Source organism: Zosterops lateralis (genome assembly GCF_965231275.1).
Source record: "Zosterops lateralis genome assembly, chromosome: 6".
Classification (NCBI taxonomy): Eukaryota; Metazoa; Chordata; class Aves; order Passeriformes; family Zosteropidae; genus Zosterops; species Zosterops lateralis.
Genome location: NC_139761.1, coordinates 11,297,177 through 11,317,605, shown reverse-complemented (window position 1 = coordinate 11,317,605; position 20,429 = coordinate 11,297,177). Strand labels below are relative to the sequence as shown.

The 20,429-nt window shown below is 36.1% G+C and overlaps 1 long non-coding RNA gene across 1 annotated transcript in view; it reads right to left on the bottom strand.

The window, feature by feature from the left end:
* LOC310910773 overlaps nucleotides 1-18,811 on the bottom strand; it is a 118,290-nt gene extending 99,479 nt beyond the window's left edge. Inside the window, exons 1-2 of the long non-coding RNA XR_014590392.1 lie at nucleotides 18,526-18,811; nucleotides 18,314-18,388 (exon numbers count right to left, since the gene is read on the bottom strand). This is a non-coding gene — a long non-coding RNA (uncharacterized lncRNA). The remainder of the gene's footprint in view (nucleotides 1-18,313; nucleotides 18,389-18,525) is intronic.
* Nucleotides 18,812-20,429: the final 1,618 nt, after the last annotated feature.

Below are 20,429 nucleotides of genomic sequence, written 5' to 3'. Positions count from 1 at the left end.
TCCAAAACTGCCACAGGCACAGTCAACTTCTGCTTGGCCTTCTAGCAAACAAATGGAAATGGCACTGCTTTCCTCTAAAGAAGCACAGAGTAAAAGCCCTTCACATCAGCCAAAAGCTCCAGTTCAGCTGAGAAGGGAAAGAGTTAAAGTCTGGATGGGATATAAAAAAGAGAACACAGGGAAGCAAAGGTTTATGAGCAAGAATAGTTGGAATGAAGAAAAAACCATGAGAGGAATTAATAAAAAATTATGTAACAGGTAATGTCATCTTCATTGAAGTTTTGTGGATGCTCCTGAAAAGCGCCTGCTGTAGGCTACAATGTTGTTCTTTTAGATGTTATATATAACATCTAACAGCTCTTTTGGGTCTTTCTGGAGCACAACACAATGCCAAGAAGGTGTACCATGTATGAGTTCATAAAGAAAATTAATAGGGAGACCAATATTGCAAACACAGACTCCACGCTGTCTATCATGGAAGCAATATTTCTTCTGGCACCTCAATAATTCTGTTCTGCTGGGAAAAGGTTTGGGGAAAGCAACTTTTAACACCTGAGCTGCCAAATATTTCTCACCAAAAATCCACAGAATCTCTTGGATTAAGCTAAATTGGATTTCTCCATTCTTCCTAAGAGCAAGCCTTGAAAACTGTCATTTTGGGACTAGCCTCTGCCTGTGCTTTGGCGTTTAAGAGGACTAAGAGGAATAACCTGATGTTGAATGTAAAATCAGTACTTGGAACTCCAGAAATTTCCTTGCCATTTAGCCTTTAGACACAAGATGGCAGCAAGAAATTCATTTCAAGCATTTGCTCCCAGTAGCTGAGCATTACCTGGCAGTAACTGTTAAAGATACGCGTTTGTGGGCTTGGTTATTGTGAGTACTTGATGGTACTCACAAACACCTGTGCCCTCACACTGTTCTCCTAACACCCATGGCCCTGAACTCTGCTGTTAGCTCTAGTCATAATGACCAAATATTTATTGTACTGCATACACAATCGTGCGCAAAAAATACTTCTATGGCAAACGTTGTTGTTAAGGTGTATCAAGGACAACCTTTTAGTGGACATAAATCAGTGCAAAACTCATTCATACTTACTTTATTAAGCATCCCTTTGTTCCTATTCCTTCCTACTGTGATATTTTTCCTTTCTCATAATTTTAGCTTTTAGGATCTAGTGTCTTTATTTGTCCTGAAAATTTCCATTTTTTTTTTCTATTTCTCCAACCTGTGATGTTTTAGAACTCATCTGATCCAAAGTGTCAGCCCTAGAGCCATTCAAGAAAGATTTTTCATATTTCAAAATATTCTGTGTCAGAAGAAATTTCTGCCCTTTAAATTCAAATGAAAAGTGAAGTTTTCCATTACACAGGAAAATTATCTAATTTTACCCCATTGAAAGATAGACAGTGGAAAAATTCAGATTAGTCTACAACTTAAAATTTCCTTAGTATTTGTGAAACATTCACAACTTCTGTTGGTAAGAGAAACTGCTCCAAGGACTCCTACAACCAAAGCAGTGCTCTAAAATTAAAGGTTTTGAACCAAACTTGCCACCTACAACCTATAACAGATTCAGATACTCTGTGGATCAAAGAACAGATATATAATATACACCATAATACTTCTTATCAATTAAATAATAAAGCAAGTTGAAGAGGACCCAGGGCATTCCTACAGGGACAGCAACATTCTGGAGCAATATTCCTCATGCTACAAACAAGCCAGAGCTACACTGGCATTGCTCCACCTAATGCTGAATTAATGTGATAAAAACACACTAAATTTTTTTTAAAGTGAGAAACCCTAATAAAGGTACCCATATATACATCTGGTTTTATTCATCCATCTCCTAAATTGATTCAACTTCCTGGTAGAGAAGCCACTGGTTTTAATTATACAGCACATCAATGACATATGTCTGTAAAATTTATTACATATTTTCATTGTCTTTCTTTAAATAATTTTCTTCAGACTGTTAGCAATTGATTTTTTTCAAGTGTCTTGTTAAAACAGGGCTGTCTGATTTGGCCTAATAATACATATTTAATCTTTTAATATCTCAAAATAAATATTCTGCTTCATAGTAGCCAGACATTGCACTTGACATTACAAGGACACACAGCTATTATATCAACTTGTTTGGAAAACATGTGATATACAAGTATACAGAAAATTTGGCCCTTTGTTTGAATCTTGTAAGTGTTTCTTTTCCCTCAGAAATACATATCTGTCTTCCAAAAAAAACATCTCACAAGATTAATGAATATTCCCTTTGTTAAAAACTTTCATATTCTCTGGTCAAGAGGAACAATGTCCAGCTAGTAATTAATCTGCACTCTGGTTCAAGGACAGAATTATTTACTTACAAACTTTGAATGCCAGAGACTGAAAACACATTTTTATCAGGATATTAACAATACTGAGAAGTGAGGTGAGGTCTGACGAACTCAGATGAAATTCATAAAATATTACCACAAAATATATTTGATTATTTACCCTTGTTAGCACTGAAGCTTTCATTGAGCATCAGTATGTCTGTCTCAACCTAAATAAACCTAAAATGAGCCACAAAATTACATTAACTTTTTCTGTTGGAAGTAGTCCTGATGTTCCCACAAATACTAAAAATATGTGCAGCATCTATTGTGTTTTAAGATGGAAATCAATTCTTGTTTTCTTCAGGAATAGTATTTCTAGCATAACATTTTAGAGACCCTGCACTTACTCTTTTCTGAATAGGTTCTCATTTGACCTGCATTTGAATAGCTGAAGTCTGAATTGCATTTTTAACTTTTCCAGATAGGAATTCCTATTTTAAGAACATTTGTTTTTATCTGCTATATACAGAGTTCCCTTCAGAAAACAAGAACTGCAGGAGCAAAAATCTCTCCCACCCATCTAATTACAGCAAACAAGCTCCCGAGGCCAAAACTTCACACCCCGTTGCCTTTCTGGAAGATTTTGTCATGACCTTAAGTCTTCTCACCTTCTTCTGGTAAACTACAGGCAAAAGATGGAAGCAGAGATGTAATTTTTATTTTTCATCCTGGGAGAAATATCCTAGCACTTCCAGTAAATTACTGCCCAATTTCAAGGTGGATGAGATTTTTGATTAATCTCCTCAAGCTGCAGATCATGCAAGGAGAAGCACAGACCTGGTACAGGGATGCCTCACATGGAGCAACCCTCAGACAGTTTTCCACTGACACAGCACAAAGCCGGCAGACTCAGGAGAGGAACCAGAGCCAAAAGGTCCAGTTGGAAGAGCAAAAACCTGTGTCTGATCTTTCCACATTGTCACCCAGTTCTGCACTTGGTGCAAACCCTTCCTCCACTGAAACGGGCAGATCTGAATTGCAACAGAATGCACCTACAAATCAGCCAAAATAAAGTAAAATTAATAGTTTGTTTCCCTTCTCATGTATTTTCAAACAAATACACCTTGAATATGCTCAAATATTATTCATATGTGCTTTCCACAAATGCTCAAGCAATCATATGGTACAAATACTATATATAAGCGAGCTTCTGAACTGATGCACATGTATTCATAGAAACCATATTTTAAAATCTCATGACGAACAATGGTGCCAGGCACTCAAAAATTTATCCAATTTTCTAGCAGAAGCATGTTTAATATGCACCAGAAATTAAACACTTAGAGTTACACTTGAGTTTCAAATTTATCTGAATCAATACTCCCAGGGAAATTATCAATAACAATCTTTTTTTTAATTATAAAATTCGTTAAATCTGAATAATGAATAATTCAAAATATCTGCTTTGTTCTTAAAATGTAGTGAAGTGAGAATCTACATTTATCAAATAAATTATTCATTGCAAGATTAGTCATTCTGTTCTGCCAATACATATCACACAAACAGATTCAATTACTAGAATTATGGCTTGAGAAGAAACCTTGTCTGATCTTAGCTTACAGTTTCAGCAAAATCACTTAGTCAAACATAGGACTTCAGCACAGAGACTATCATTAGGATAATGTCACATATCAAAGAAAATAAATGTAGTCTAAAGAAACCACTTAACCTAACAAATCTTCAAATAAAAACAAATAAGTTAGTTTTAAAAATAAGTTATATGATACTAGTGAAATAATAGGCTGTTCTGGAAAGAAAAGGGTATTATAAATTTTTGAAGAAAAAGATAGTTATTAGAGAGTAGAAATATTATAGGTACAACATTTTTGAATATTGAAATGAAATTTTGCAAGAAAGTAGAAGTCTTTAATTTGGACTGCAGTCTGTGAATCAGTTACTTTAGAAACTATGCCATAAATAAACTTTTAATATTAGCTCCTCTAATTATTTTGTCCCATTCTAGTACATCTAGTGAATCAGGTTCATCTGTACAGAAAACCTGCAACAGAACCTACATAAAACTATTGTGCTGGAAAACAGAGGTTTCAATCAACTCAATAAATAGTAATTATGGAAACAAGAATAATTTTTTAAACTACCTGACATTAGAGTTTTATGATATTTTAAATTGAAGTGAGCCTTTATCCCTTATTATTTGTGCAATATTTGTTATAAATCATAAAAGGGATTAGTTTCATTTTGCCCAGACTTTTTTATACTCAAGAGACATAATGACTGTTCAGAACTAAATACAAACTAAGTGGCACACACAAAAGTAAAACACAGAGACCAAACAGGTATTCATTTCAGAAAATACAAGTATTTCCTACCAGGAACATGAAAATAAGATGATAATTGAAGAAATTATTGAATAATTTACAAATATTTCATTTTTTATTTCAATCTCCAGGTCTTAAGAATCCTAAAAAATAGGAAATTTCATTTCAAATGAAATAACTAAATCTCATGTTTTTCACAACTGAAAAGCAAGCTATACAAAACTAAGAAAATGTTTTCTTAAAACATTAGAAACCAGAATGCAATTAAAACCAAATAACAATACATTGTTGAGACAAACAAATTGATACTGTGGCTAATCTGATTCATGATTTTAATGTCTGCTGCAACAGGTTACTTTCAACTAATTGACTTACCCTTATTTCATATCATACACTATCATGGAGTCACAGAATAGTTTGGGTTAGAAGGGACCTTACAGATCACCCAGTTCCAACCCTTCCACTCAACCAGGTTGCTCAAAGTCCCATCCAACACCTGAGCTCCAACACCTCCAGGGATGGGACAGCCACAGCTTCTCTGGGTAACCTATGCCAGTGTCTCATCACCTTCACAGCAGAGAATTTCTTCCTCATACCTAATCTAAACATCTCATATCTACCCTCTTCAGCATTTTTGACATCATTCCCTGTTGTATTAGAACTCCACACCATTGTAAGAAGTCCCTCTCCTGTTCTCTTATAGCCTATTTAGGTACTGCAAGGAACAAAAAATTCTCCCAGGAGCCTTCTCTTCTCCAGGCTGAACATCCCCAACTCTCTCAGCCTGTCTCTACAAGAGAGATGAAACCCTTTCCTCCAACATGTCAACTGCACCACAAAGCTTCATGTCATCTTCAGACTTGCTGAGGGTGCCCTCAATCCCACTGTCCATGTCACCAACAAAGATGCCAGACAGCACTGGTGCCATTATGACCCCTGAGGAAGGCTATTATCATTAATAAAAGGCAGCATTTCTTAAAAGCCAGTGTTCAACAAAAAGTAGACCACATTCTAGACATTGGCTTTGTTCTCACTGTAGTGCAAAAGTTCTTCTCATTAAATCTTATTTGAAGAAGACATAATATTGGAAAAATAATCACCCAACAGAGAGCATTGTGTAATGTCCAAGTGTATTTGCACTGAGTTAGTAATGTAACCACTGTGGAAGTACTTTTCAATGCCTCAGAAAAGCTTCATTAAGATTAGGACCTGAAAAAATACTATGCATTACATTATCTGTGCACTATTGTATTTATATCATCAGTCATATCCCATTATTCAAACTCTTACACAGTAAAACCTTGCTCTACAAAATCATCACAAAAAATTACTAGCTATATCTATCTACATAACTAGAAATACTCCAGTACTATTGAAGTCAATGGTTCTTTATAAGGAAGCTATAGTGGAGCCGGGGAAAATAACATTTAGGAAAATTAGCAATAGATACAATCCTTTATATTTTTTATTATTAAGCATATTTTAATATTGCACTTTATTTGTGTAACTTTACTAAAATCTGCAACTTTATTGATGCTAGGGGAGAAATACAATATGGGCTCCATTTTATCCAAGGTGACTAAATTAAATAAATATGTAGATAAACAAATAAAATGGAAATTTAAAAAAAAAAAAACTGAAACATTTTAAGCCCACCCATATTCAAGCAAAATCCAAAAGCTATTTTGAAAAATATGAAAATCTAATTATTTCAATCTACAGTGGCTATTTTAGAAATAAGTAGTTCAAATGCTAAGCTTGAAGGAAAAGAAAGTAAGCAGCAAAAAACATCAGATGAAAGAAATGCAATTAAAAAAAATATTGTAAACCAGAAAAATTGTATAGTCCTAACTGAAAGAGCACAGGAAAGAGAATGTGACAAGCAGGCATGTACTTTTAGAAGCAACACACTTCATTTTGTACAAAGTGTTCCCTTGGCTTGTCAATGTGTAAAGAACAAACACCAACCAGGAGTCTTATTCACCAGAAAAGGAATTGTGTTATAGCTGAACTCAATTAACCACCAGCTGAAGAATTTGATCCAGAAAGCTTAAGATGCTTAGAAACCAAATGAGTGAAATGCAAAAAACAATTTCTAAATATTTATATATATTCCATTAAAAAAACCCAGAAAGGATAAATTTAGGGAAATATATATATATATATATATATATATATATAGTCTCTCAAGAAACAATTTCTTCATTAAGAAAACTAGTGGAACATTATCTAGATATTATTGCTATATTTTAAGTATACAACTGTATGGAAAAAAGCGATGGCCAATGTTTCATTTTCAAACTATTATGCTTGAGAAGGCCTCAGAACAGTTGAAGTCATTAATAACTTGGTGAAACAGGAAATAGTCCTAAAACTTGGGCAAAAAGAAGTGGAAGAGACTGAAAGCAATTTGAAAGAGAAAATCCAAAGGAAGCGTGATAAATTAGTGGGGAGAGGGGAATGAAATCACTTAGGTGAAACCCTATAAAGTTCAAAGTTCTGCAATAAAAGAAAAACTCAAATATACAGTATCAAAAAGGGAAGGATGGAAAAGAAACAACTGGGTAAGCTGGATCACAGACTGAATATGAGTCAACTGTAGATGACCATTTCAAAACAGAATAATATAATTCTGTGTTTATTAAAAATAAAGCTCTACATAAAACATGGAAGGAAATTATCCACTCTACTAATGACTGGTAAAGCCTCTGCTACATCTATTTTGGTCTCTCAATTCTAAGAAAGATGTGGTAAACTGGAAAGAGTCCTGAGGAGAACAAAGAACAAGGGGAAAATTATAAAATGTGACCTATCAGGAAAAAAACAGAAGACTGAAGACAGAATTATAAACATCAGCCAATGTTGACTTTAAAAATTTTGAAGTCATCACATATCCTGTTTCCATCAAAAGATGGCAAGAAGTAATTAGCTTCATGTGTGAGAGAAAAGTTAGATTATATGTTAGGAAAAGTCTTTATAGCAAGGAGACAGGCCCTCCTAGTATGGGTACAAGAAGCCTGGTAGGGAAAGTAACCACAGTATTACTTTGCTCCAAAGAAAATTTTTTAGCTGAAAATGGAACAAATAAAATGACTGCAATGAGAATAGGAGGAGGGAAATGCTGGCTCTCCAGCAAACAGCCTCTTTCACTCACAGTCTTGGTCTGCCACATCAAATACTCATGACCAACTCCTTCCCTGGTAAAAACTGGTAGAGCTGCAATGCTTTGAAGTTTTTCTTGGTCTGTATTATCAGGTGGCATCAGACCTTATCCTTTGTCTATGAAAAGAGAAGTGGGAAATGCTTTTATCAAAAGACAGCTGTGGACAACTTTGGACAATAGCCTTGCACCAGTGGTCGATCCCCTGACACCTTAACAGAGGTTAACCTTTCACAGGAAGCTGTGCTGGTCCTTCAGGGAGGTACCACACTGAATTTTCAATTATCTTTTCCTCTCTGATACAGCTATGGTTACATCTAGCATCTTCCTCCTGTCCTTCCATTACACAGAGCATCCAAATTTATGGTAAGTCCCTAACAAGCAAAATACATTGGACAAGAAGAGAGCAACAGCAAAAGAACTCCAAAACTCACCAAATGAGTTAGGATAATTAGGATATTAAATCTAAAACTCTACAGTTGCAGGAGAAATATTTATTTGCCTCCATCTTGGTATTCTGGCCAAGCATATTTGTTTGGATTTGTAAATAGTCTGGTTCAAATAAGCTGTTTTTCTGAGTAGCTGATTTTTAGAGTTTCCTCTTGTGAGGAAATTTTCTTGTTGTTTTGCAGATAAAAACTGAATATATTTTGAAAAGACTGTCTACATCCATGGGGGCAGAATAATATTTTGACAGAGGAAATGCCAATGTTTCTCTGCTTCATTCCTGGCCAAAGTCACTCACCAAGGTATGGGAGGTGCTGGGCAAAGGTCAGGCCTTTGGGTGCACTTTGGCTAAGTTTCTTCCTGGCTTAAAAAGGTTATTTGGGAACTACTGGCTCCAATGAATGCAGATAGTATCTGTGATTCCTTCTTGGGTAATCCATTTGTTTATTGCCCTTACCAACATGGAAGACCTTATTTTCAAAGAGAAAATGAGTGACAATTTGACTTATGTCCATCTCTTTTTAATCTGCTCTGGGCTATAGTCACTGCTGAAGTATGTTATAAGGTGCATACTGCAGTGCAGAATGCTGTTCAGGTGGCAGCAGCTGACTGATTCACTTTAGGATCTCCTTGGAAGTAAAGGCATTATCCAACCTATGCACAGAAAGTAGTATCATTGCAAGGTGACTGATCTTCCACACAAAAGGTATTGATAAGTTTAATTTTCACATGGCTGCTCTATGCTTAGGCTGCAGAGTTGTAGTATTGGTCAGCTGCTTCTCCTCCTCAAAGCTGGGGTGCCCCAGGGCAGCATCTGGCTCCTCCTCTTTCTGCCACAGTGCAGGATCTGAGGGCCCAAATTGCTGGATTATAACAGCCTTACTCAAGAATTCAGCTGCCTGGTGTGCCATCCCACCCTGACCCAACCAAAACTTCCTTCTGTCCACATTTGACCCAGTACCTTAGAGGGGATGAGAGGGGTTTTGTCAGGTGCCTCATCAGATGCCACCAGATTTTGGATGCCTTGTCAGAGTCTACCCTGCAGCTGTTGGCTGCCACAGCTCCTTTTCTTACCTATTCCCAACATGGTACAGCCACATCCCACCCCTTTCTTGCAGCAGCTTCTCCAGTTCCAGTCAAGGCAGAAGCTTTGTGCAACATGCAGTAAAACTTTAGGCACTGAAGTGCAACACAGGCGTGACAGCAACAGACAGAAGAGGCTGACAACTTCTTCAAGTATTCCACCTAAGAGCAGCAACTGACTATAAAAAAGCACTGGAGAACTGCATCAGCAAAAAGTTCAGAGATAAAATAAACACTGTAAACATAATACAGCCTTTCATAGTAAGAGAAAGACCAAGGGAGGAGGAACAGTACAGCCTTTGCTGTTTTGACTGGCATCACTGCTTGTCTCACTCTGACAGGTTGCCAGGTTAAGGTTTTGTTTTGAATCAGTCGTTTCGCTTTGAACAGTGGCAACTGTTACCATTGTTACCCTGTTACACTGAAAATAAAACAAAATTTCCACCAGCAGCTTTCCTACCATATGTTTATTCTAGGAGGCAGCAGGCAGCTAGGATTTGGTAGCAATCACAGTGAGGAAACATTTGCAGGACCTGTCTCAACAATATGATTGCTTCAATCACAGTAATATCATACAGAAGGATACTCTGAATTCACAACTGCTGTCCATGAGACCTAACCTAAGAAATCTAATAATATATGAGGACTTTTTTTCTCTTTAATTGAAAGATTACTATTTCAAGAATCATCCCTCTAAAGTGCAAAGCATACACTTGAAGAATTAGTCCTGCAACTGTGGCAATCATGTTTTAACTGCAAAATTATTTAACAGATTTTTTTAAAACACTTTCACTTTTACTCCACCATAATTCTAGGCACATCCTGGTAAAAGCAGTTTCCCATAGAAAAGTGATATGAGGGGTATAAAATAGGATTTCATAATGTTTTTTTAGCATATTTCATATTAGCATATTACCATTAGGAAGATGTCTTTGAATATCTCCAAAAGCTATCATGATTTCCTGGTTACTTATGGAAAACATTGTTATAAAATTAGTCCCATTTACTTATGTTGTCTTTTCTTTCAAATCATTTAGATATTAGGTAATAGATATATTAAAATCAACGTAATCTCTCTTTATAAGAACACCTTCACAGTTAAATCAGATTATCATTACAGTGCTTAGTAGTTCATTAAAGCAGTTCAGTAAATAATGAGTGGCCCTCTTTGCCCGAATTCCTAGAATGGACAACAAATTACCAGTGATCTCTTACTCCTAAACAAATTTTCTTAAATATTTGGTAAGATAGCTAGTTCCTAGAAGTGGTTGAGAATAAACTACCCATATGGTCTCCTGAACTTAAAAAAAGCAGAAGCCTGATGTAATGTTACAGGCATTGGATAATAGTTTATTAATAACAGCTTGTATTTTTGAAGGAACCTAGAAGAGTTAGACTTTCAAATCAAAGTGCCCTTTAAAGGGAAATTGTTGCTAAATCCCATAGGTTCTTTTGAAATCCCAGACATCATTAAAAACCAGGAGAGAAGAAAGTTACTTTTTTTTTACCTTAAAAGGAACCTACGGTCAACAATTTCAGCTGCTTGATATTGAATGAAAGGGGGCTTTTTTATGAATGAGAATGAGCAGTCTTCATCAATCCTAGAATTTAGCTAATATTCACATTACCCTTCTTGTAGGTAAAATAAACTTCCCATACTCCAGTAATGTAGTTTATTTATTACTCTGCAAGTAGCTACCTTTGACTTGTTCAACTGCATTTCGTTTTTTGACATTAGCAGGAACACTTTATACATGTGACATTTATGCCATGCTGAGACAATTTTTACAAGATTTAGAGACCAGAACATGAAGGAAGCAGATATTTTAGAAGGTGAGACAAACAAGACAAGGGTGTTGAGCTTTTAACAAAATATAGATGCAGATATCATTGCAAAAATGTTTACACAAGGAAGAAAAAACAAAAGTCTAATCAGCCAAAATTCATTGCTATGGCAATGGATTTGCCCCAGTAGGGTTTGCTTGTCCTTGTTTTAACAAGTAATTGGTCATTTCTAATGCCAAGCGATTTCTCTGAGCATTGAAGTTGTTGCCTTCTGTGTTTCAGCTGGAGGGAATAAGCTATTAAGAAAAATTACTATGAAAGCAGATTAAAAAATAAATTAAAACACTCTTATCAGAAAGAGGCCAGTCTCCACTTTTGCAAGTGGTAAATACAAGACAGGAACTCTTTTTTCCCAGTTCACCTCCTCTCCCCTCTATCTATTTATTTCCAGGCTCACAGAGTACATCAGGAAAAGCAGCACTGAAAAAAAAAATAGGAGTATGCAAGAGAGGAATGCACAGTAGATGTTAAGATATGCACAGAAAAACATGCAAGTTAAAAACACAGATTAAATTCAAGGGTTTTGAGTTCTTTCTTTTATTTACTTGTGCTGAAGACTAACAAGCTTTTCATTACATCACATTATGATCACTTTATGTGTAATTAAAGTGTGTTACATTTACAGATTCTGAAAAACTGATGTGGTGAAGGAAGTTGCTGGAAAATATGTATAAAGATGTTTGGATTGAAGTATCTGTATCCTTTCACTTAATAATGCTCAGTTAAATAAAATCTGGAAATAATTCCTTATTAAAACTATGAAGTGATGTAGAACATCCTCCCTCAAGGATACCTCAAATGTAAAATAAACAGAATGTAAAGAGGGCACACTCTTCTCTCTCCACAAAATGTTCCCATCTCTAGGCTAAAACAAAGAAGCTGCATAAAGTTAGCTGCATGACCCAGCAATCAAGAGAAGGAATTGGAAAATAACCCTGCCAATTGAAACTGCAGGAGGTTTTTGGCCAATGTAGTGTCAACACAGTGTCCCTTTGGCCAACCAAGAGGTTATTGAAACAACAAGGAAAAAAAATACATAGAGTTGTCAAAAATGTCCATGAATAGATAGGGTCAAATTTTCCAAAGACAGAAGCCTTTTCCAAGCAGACAAAAGAATCAGCATGAATTATACACCTGGATGTGCCAAAGTGCCACATGAAAATGTCTGAGCGTAAGTAGATGGGAACAAAGACAGAAAACAAACCAGTGGAAAGTATTTAGTTCCCACTTTTGTTTTCTCTCTTTTTTTTTTTTTTTTTCTCCTCCACAGGAAGAAGTACAAGAGGAATTTTTTTCTCCAGTGTTCTGAATGTCAAAACTTTCAAATATATAAGAAGTGAAAATCTGTGCAAATTTCATCCAAAATATGAACTCTCAGCTTGTGTCTGCTCTGGCAATTTGCACACAAGGAAATACAATCTCACTGTTTAGTGATAATAGTTGCACTTTCAAATGTAAGCACAAGCTCTTGTATGAACCAACCAATCATTAAAGACAGAGGGTAAAAAGTGATCATAAAGTGCCAGAATCTTCTCTTGCAGAATTCTTCTAAAAGCTGATGACCCACTACTAACATTGGGAGAGATGTAGCATCTACTGGAGCCAGCAACATTTCTTGCAACTAATTAATTGGAGGGCTGACAACCAAATAGTTGTGATTGCAGAATTGTCTGGAGCCTTGACTGGATTTAAGGGATGAAACTAAACATGACTGTATTTCTTTTCAAATATATTCTTACATTGGTGGATCCCTCTCAAGCCCCTTAAATGAAACAGAAAATTATTGACTAAGTCAGAAGATACCTGGCAGACTTAATGGAATGCACTGATTGTGTTTAATGACATCTGCTCCACACAGAAGCATTACCTGGCTCTGTTCAGAATAAGCCAGCTGTCCAGTCAGCTGGAATGAGCAGTCAGAGGCATCTGAAGAAATCAGAAATACGACAAACACGTACTGCCTTCAGATTAATCAAGAAATGGCCTTTCCTGGCAAAAAGCCAGGCATCCACAAAAGAAAGGATCACCAATTGAAGATGTGTCTCTCTAGAAGTATTTCCACAGGGATATTTCTTTGGATCAGGATGATGGAAAGGAGGAGATTTGTCAGTGTATACACTACATCCACAAGCAGCTTTCTGAGAAGTGGCAGCCAAAATGGCTTTGTGGCTTACATGGGATTTACATTGAATAACTCTGCTGCCAAATCAACATTCTTGACTTTGTACACTCTCTACAGGGGCTGTTTCTTGAACTGGGGGGAATAAATTGTTTACATTCCTTTATGGCAAATGACAATATTTCTACAAATAGTCTAACCTTTTTCCACAGGGAAAAAAAGAATGTAATCATGTCATGATTCAGGTCCAACATATGCCTTAAATAAAATAATATAATAAAATAAGTATACAAGGTAGCATTTGGAGAAAATGCCAACATGAAACAGCCTCTACCAGAGTTCCTGAGAAACTGATTTTGTAAGATTCAAACTAGCATCACCATTCAGAAGAGCTTTAAGCTAAGAGACCCAAGTAAGAAAACAAAAAAGAAGTCATGTTCAACTCTGCAAATCCTACTTTGCTCCACAGTTGAAAGAAAAACAGTTGAAAGGGTTCAGCAAAAAGAAAATAATATCAGCAGAAGCAGGAAAGAGAAAAGTATAAGAGAATATAGGAGTAGTCATGGAGACAGTTCAGTTACTGAAAGGACTATAAGGGATTGAGTTGAAATGGGTGAGGTAACAGGGAGACAACTTTGCTATTTGGAAACCAATGAAAGGTGGCAAGGTTACAAACCAGAGGAAGTGAAACCAATAGGGTAGGATCTGAAATTAGACAGTAGAGCCATAACAAGACTTGGTGGACTAACATTCATTACTGGAAAGTGGATATTGAAATATATGATAATCTTCTGAAAACTAGAAATAAAATCAGGAGTAGAATACTGCCACAGTTTAATAAAGACAATTTCTGCAAATAAAAATCTGTAGTAACATGCATAAAACCATAGCTTTTAAGGTCAAAATCAATTTGAATTAAGGGCTTTAAAATGAATTAGGGTCAGAATTTTGCCATTGCCTCACATGGATCAAATCTGAACCTGGATGAAGACCTCATTAATATTTTGTTGGAAGGAAAATGGCCATCAGAAATTGTATCATTTTGTGGACACATAAATTTGTGAGACATATTGGAAAAAACATGCTACCAAATATGGTAGGACCTACTTATTCCTGAATGTGATAGCCAACATATTTCTTCACTAAATGTAGTGTGACTAATAAGTACCATTACAAAAACTGTTCCGGTCAGCTGGAAATGACAGATCCAGCAGAAGACCTGGGCATAGAATTTAATCACAAGATTACAATGAGTCACCAGCGTTGATAAAGTACAATGTGATACTAGCCCAAGGTAAAAGCAAAGTATTTCCAATAGAAATTGGGATGTACTAATATCACTATAAAACATAAGAGTAAACTGAAGACAGTGCTCTGTGCTGGGTTGTGTGCAAAGATGAACTCAGACCAGAACAGGTGGAAGGAAGGTCTAGTCATCCTTGTAGGGAACTGAGAGTCTACTTTGGGAGGACAGACAAAAATGGGAGCACAGATGAAATGTGGCTGCTCTCTACGAATTGTGTTATCATGAGGTAAGAACTGAATAACTAACTGTAGGGTTATGTTGGGAGGGAAATAAAGTGGCCTGAATTAATTTAGGTAAGGAAAAAAAAAAGTTGCATTACAATCAGCTGCACAAAGCCTTAAAAGAGCTTCCTGAAAGAAGTGCAGGAGCAAAAAGTAATTCATTGGCTAATGATGAAAGACAATGAGGTTAGGGATGGGATTACATCATGTAATTCATCCCCAGCACAGAAGACTGTAAATAATGGCCCAGTAAAACCCTTCCCTTGTCCAATGTCCACATAAAATTATTAAGCATATCTAAGATGCAGATTTTCATCAATAGATACCAAGCTGCTCACACACAACAGTTAGTATCTCTATAATATAGCAGGTAGAATCAGAGAATCATAGAGTGGTTTGAGTTGGAAGGGACCTTGGAGATCCTATTCCAACCTCTCAATATACTTTATACTTAGACCTTTACATAGTCTACAAAGCTCTAATAATTTATATAAATGTAAGACATTGTTTAATATGTTGGATATTTTTCTTTTCACTGTATTTAATAAGATTCATAAGACCTACACTTCATAAAATGTGGAATTTGAGCCAAATTTATGTAGCACCAACTAGTATCAAATGCCACTGCCTTTTCACAATGGAAATTACATTTTTTCAGTTCTTTCTTTCCTTTCTTTCCTTTCTTTCCTTTCTTTCCTTTCTTTCCTTTCTTTCCTTTCTTTCTTCCTCCTACCTTCTGTTTAAAACATGAACATTAAATAAAACAAGAGTCACATTTAGAAAGCAGAGATGAAAATGAGTGTTAACTTAGATACATACAATCTAGACTATGTTTAAAAGGTATTAACACCCTACATAATGTGCTTCTTTCTCTTCTGTCTCAAGGCCAAGTCCAATACCACACACAATGCTGTGTATGGGTAAAGTTTTTTCAGATATTATTGTCATAAATGTTACAAAGTTAAAAAACTCTAAAGACTTCTTTGTGCTATTTGTGGTGGACCTGAGGAACAAAGTGCTCCTAGCTGTCACTGAGTCAGTGGACTTTGAAGAGGAATGAATCATTTATGACCACTAATAATTTCTGTAGCTATGCAAGATAGAACAATGTATTCAGCATCAAAACTGCATTTTTCAGGAAGTAAGTGTGTGTGAGTGTGGGGTCAGAAAATAAGTTCTTCCTAATTTCAGCTATGTATTTTGACAGATATGGGGATATTTCAGCTTTCCTTTACTGTAGGGGTAGTAGCTGTTGCTGTATGAAGACAAGAGATGAGATATGGATTGAGGCTCTGGTGCAATGTAGTTTTTTTCCCTTTCATATTCCCTCAAAGAATATGAGTCTTTTTTTATACTCTACATGTGAGGACCAACTTCAGCAAAGAAAGCTATCTAAAACTGACATAATTATAAAAAATTTCAGGGCTGAGTTCATAGAGAAACAGGGAAGATTTTCTCTAAATTTCAAGAAGCTGTTTGTATGAACTTTTCATCAGTAACATACAAAATATACAAGCTACTGAAATTTCATGACTAGTGTCAGAATCCCAGTGCTTGAGCCTATGCCCTTCCGACCTCAGTTAAAACTGAAAATTGTCAACTTGATGTAAACTTCCTCTCTAGTCTACACAAAAAATACACAAAAGCTTGACCACTCCAGGTAATGAGCAGAGTTATAGAGCTTCTATGGCTCACTCAGAAAGAATTAATATGGAACTTGCACACTCGATGTGTATTTCTGCATCTATCCCTGGTAGGCACACATGAGATACATAGTTGGATAGAAATGAAGGAGGGAGGAAAAAAGAATTCAGAAATTAATTACACTTTCCACTTCCAGGTATCTACACTTTTAAGGTCCACACATGAGGTTTTAAATATCTACAAACCACATCTCTCAAACCACATACAGAACAACAACTATATTACTTAACTTCAGATTGCACTTTGAAGTATGTAAAATCACAAAGATTACAAGAGGGCACATATAAGCTCCTCTGAAAAATCAAGCTTTAGGCATGCAGGCTGCTTCTCAATGTACTTATCACAGAAAAGTACAATAAGTTTAGGAGATAAGTCACAGGAAATATACATAACAGCATTCTTCACAATTTCACTAGAACAGGAATACAGCAGACCTCCACTGCCAAGGACAGTTTTGGTCCATCTGCCTGTGTTGGGCTCATTGGGGAACATTTTCCACTGCTTTTTTTTTTTGGCAGGACATCTAACAAACTCTGAAGAATTAGGTAAAATCAGTTCCACCAAAATCAAATCCCATAACCTATTTTGAATAGAAACTAAGATTTTTTTTTTTCATTATTACAGCAAGTCTTCTGTGAAACAAGTCCTAATATTTTAAGACATGTGCTTGTATTGCAACAAGTGATTCAAATAAATTTCAAATTTGAATCATGGGTAGATTGCTTGCAGTACAGCTATCCATCTGGAAATTTCAGATTTTGTTTATCTGTTTTCACAGGAGTTTTGACATATCAAATACTTGGGGTTGCAAAAAATGACAATTTATTTTGACTACACACTGTCTAGGTAAACACTTGTCAAATGAGGAATGCTGAAACGAAAACAGGCTTTTGTATTTATCACTTCATCAATTGCAGACTTCCTGGCTTCTAGTCCAAATTTTAGTTACTGTTTCAATACTGATCAAGAAGAAAAGCAGTGCCCAGATAATTGTCAATTCTGTAGCATGAAGAGTTGAGTGGCATTATATGTGTCTAAAAATAATAATATTTCTACCCTGTCCAAAAATACACAGAGCAACTCTTGAGGCTCTTCCCTAGTAGCCATCACACTGGGGCTGAGAGCAGACCAGCCTCACTGTGAAATGACTGAAGCAAAGCCTTTGAAAAGTCTTAGGATACTGGAAAATTTAGTAGAACTGAACCATTCCTAGCTGGAACTCTGAGCTAGACAGCAAACTTTTAGGCATCAGTGGACACTGACCTTGGCTTGGGAATGAGGGCTTCACTTGAGAAAAAGTGAATTCTCATTACATACCCACCCAAACAATTGTAAATCCCTTGTAACCAGATGTTCCCACCATCTTGGATTTACACAAGACATAAAAAAGAACCAAAGAGGAATTTAAAAGCAACCAAAAGCCAGAGCAGTAGGAGAAGATTTGGATCCCAACCTGCCTGAGCTTGGAAAGGCTTCACAGACTCTACTTTTCAGCCTGAGCCCATCTGCAGTTTTCAGTGTGTTTGTCAACTTAAATTAGACCTTAATTTTTTTTTTCTTACCACTAAACCTTTAAGTGTTATCTCAACAGCTGGGTAAATCATTTGCACTGAAATTCTGACTCCTTCCAATGGGCCCTGCCTTCCAGGCTACACAAGTTTATGAACCCCAGAGCATTCAAATGAACTCTGCAATGTAGTTGTCCATAAACACAACAAACTCCAAAATCTCCCTCCACAGTCAACATGCCTTACTCAATACATACTCTGAATTCCTCTTCTTCTGCTGTCTCTAATCCTCTCAAACACTTCACGCTTTCCAAAATCAACTAAATGGAGACCTGAAATGTAGAGGAGATGGAGAATTAGATAACACAGTGTTAGTCTGATTCCCTTCCAAGCACAGAAAACAAAGCCTAAAGGTTTACTTACCCTGTGGGGGGAAATTAAAGATTTTCAAGATTAGGACAAGCCTTACCTGCAGCCTGCACCAACCATAGATAAGGAAGGGCCTTCACATGTGTTTATCCATATTTATTTTTCAGGTGCACAAACTGTATGCACCAGAATTCTCTGAAAACTTTGCGAAACACATTACACCATGGCAAGCAGCCATCAGAAAATGACCAGGACAGCTAAAGGAATCATTTATAAATCAACACTAAAAAAAAAAAAAAAAAACAAAAAAAAACACCAAAACAAAAAACCACTCAAGTAGATTATTTGCTATAAAATGTAGCTGGGATGATATCAGAGAGCTACATAAAAGCCTTGAAAATATTTGTTTGTTTTTAATGGTTTGACTTTTCAAAATAATTGTTTTCTTTTAAAATGTACTTAAAATTAAGGAGAATTAAAAATCCCACAATTATATGAAATAAAGTATTTTGGTGTAGAAAATGTTTAGTGTAAGCAGAAACAATGCTTTATTTGCATTACATTTGGATTTTTCATTACAGTGAGATAAACAGGTTTTTTTCGCTATGAGTCAATCTGAAATATTTTATTAGTTTTTTTAGTTCAGAAAGTAAAGTGAAAAATTAATTATTCATTAAGACCTAATGGTGAAGTTTTCACTGGAAAGAGGCTGGAACTTTCTACCAAGCACAAATTAAGTCTCATTTGTTTATTTAAGTTCTGTTCAGTAAGTGACTAAGTCCAAGTATATGTATAGAAGAAAAGAACTGAGGTTAACTTCTGACTTCCATGTTTTAGGAAGTTTTCTCCCCCAAATGTGGCATTCACATATATATTTCTAGCTCAGATATATCACACATCATAATAAACGTGGATATCAGGTTGCCAATATGTCCTATAACAAATGCATCACATCCCCTGCCTGAACCCAACCTGGTCCTAGCAGGATGAGGTCACAAGGTAATAAAAGTGTTAATAAAGTTATGAATTTGATGTTAAGTTTTACTACTGAAAGACCAGCCAGAAATTACACAGTGCATTTTACCCTGTACAAATGTCTGTCAAACAGGCTGAAAGTAGCTATTGGAACAGATACTTTAAACTTCATCTTCAAGCACACCATGCAAACTGTCTTAGTGGAAAATGCTTATGAGTTACTATGTAAGGAGCCTGACATACTAAATTTATAGACCATAAAGCATGAAGAAGAGATTGGGTTTCTACCTCAAGATATTAAACAGCTGTGTTTATTCTGAGGTTTTTTTACAGATAGGAAATCAGACATAATGCCTTTTTTCTAATAGGAGGAAGAATTCTTTTTAATTCATTTTCTGAAGCCATTGGTTTCTGTCTTAGCCACTGTCTTTGCACTGTACATGCTTTCATCAAAATGACTCAGCCGTAACTATTCTCACTGGAGTCAAGCACAGGCTTCATAGTTTCCAGTCTAGTGCTATTCTTTGTCATCTTTCTTATTCTCAACTCCGAAATTGAGGCCTTATGTTTAAATAAGATGTCTTAGAACAACTGCTGAAAGAATTTATCTGTGACAATACTTGGCAAACTCATATTTCTGGGTTTAACCCACTGAATCACTTCTAAGGACTTTGGCACCCAGGTAGTGCAGCATTCGAAATGCCACCTGCAGCACAGGAGTCCAGCATGGCTGACAGTTTTATTCACAGGCCAAAATTACCTGAGTGCACATAGAGAGCTGCCCATACAAGATGCTCTGGTTGTGCCAGACAGCTCATGAGAGTCCAGCCAGCCATGGATGTATCCTAAAAAAACCCTCTGAGGATTTCCTATATGCAGATATTATCATCAAGACACATAGCTCTTCTTGTGACTAATGCTCCAAATGACACCACGGCTAAGGGAGCTATTCCTCATGCACTGCAAAAGCCAAGCATAAATTAAACAGTTCTCATCTTTTTTTATATGATATGACCACCCACCAACACC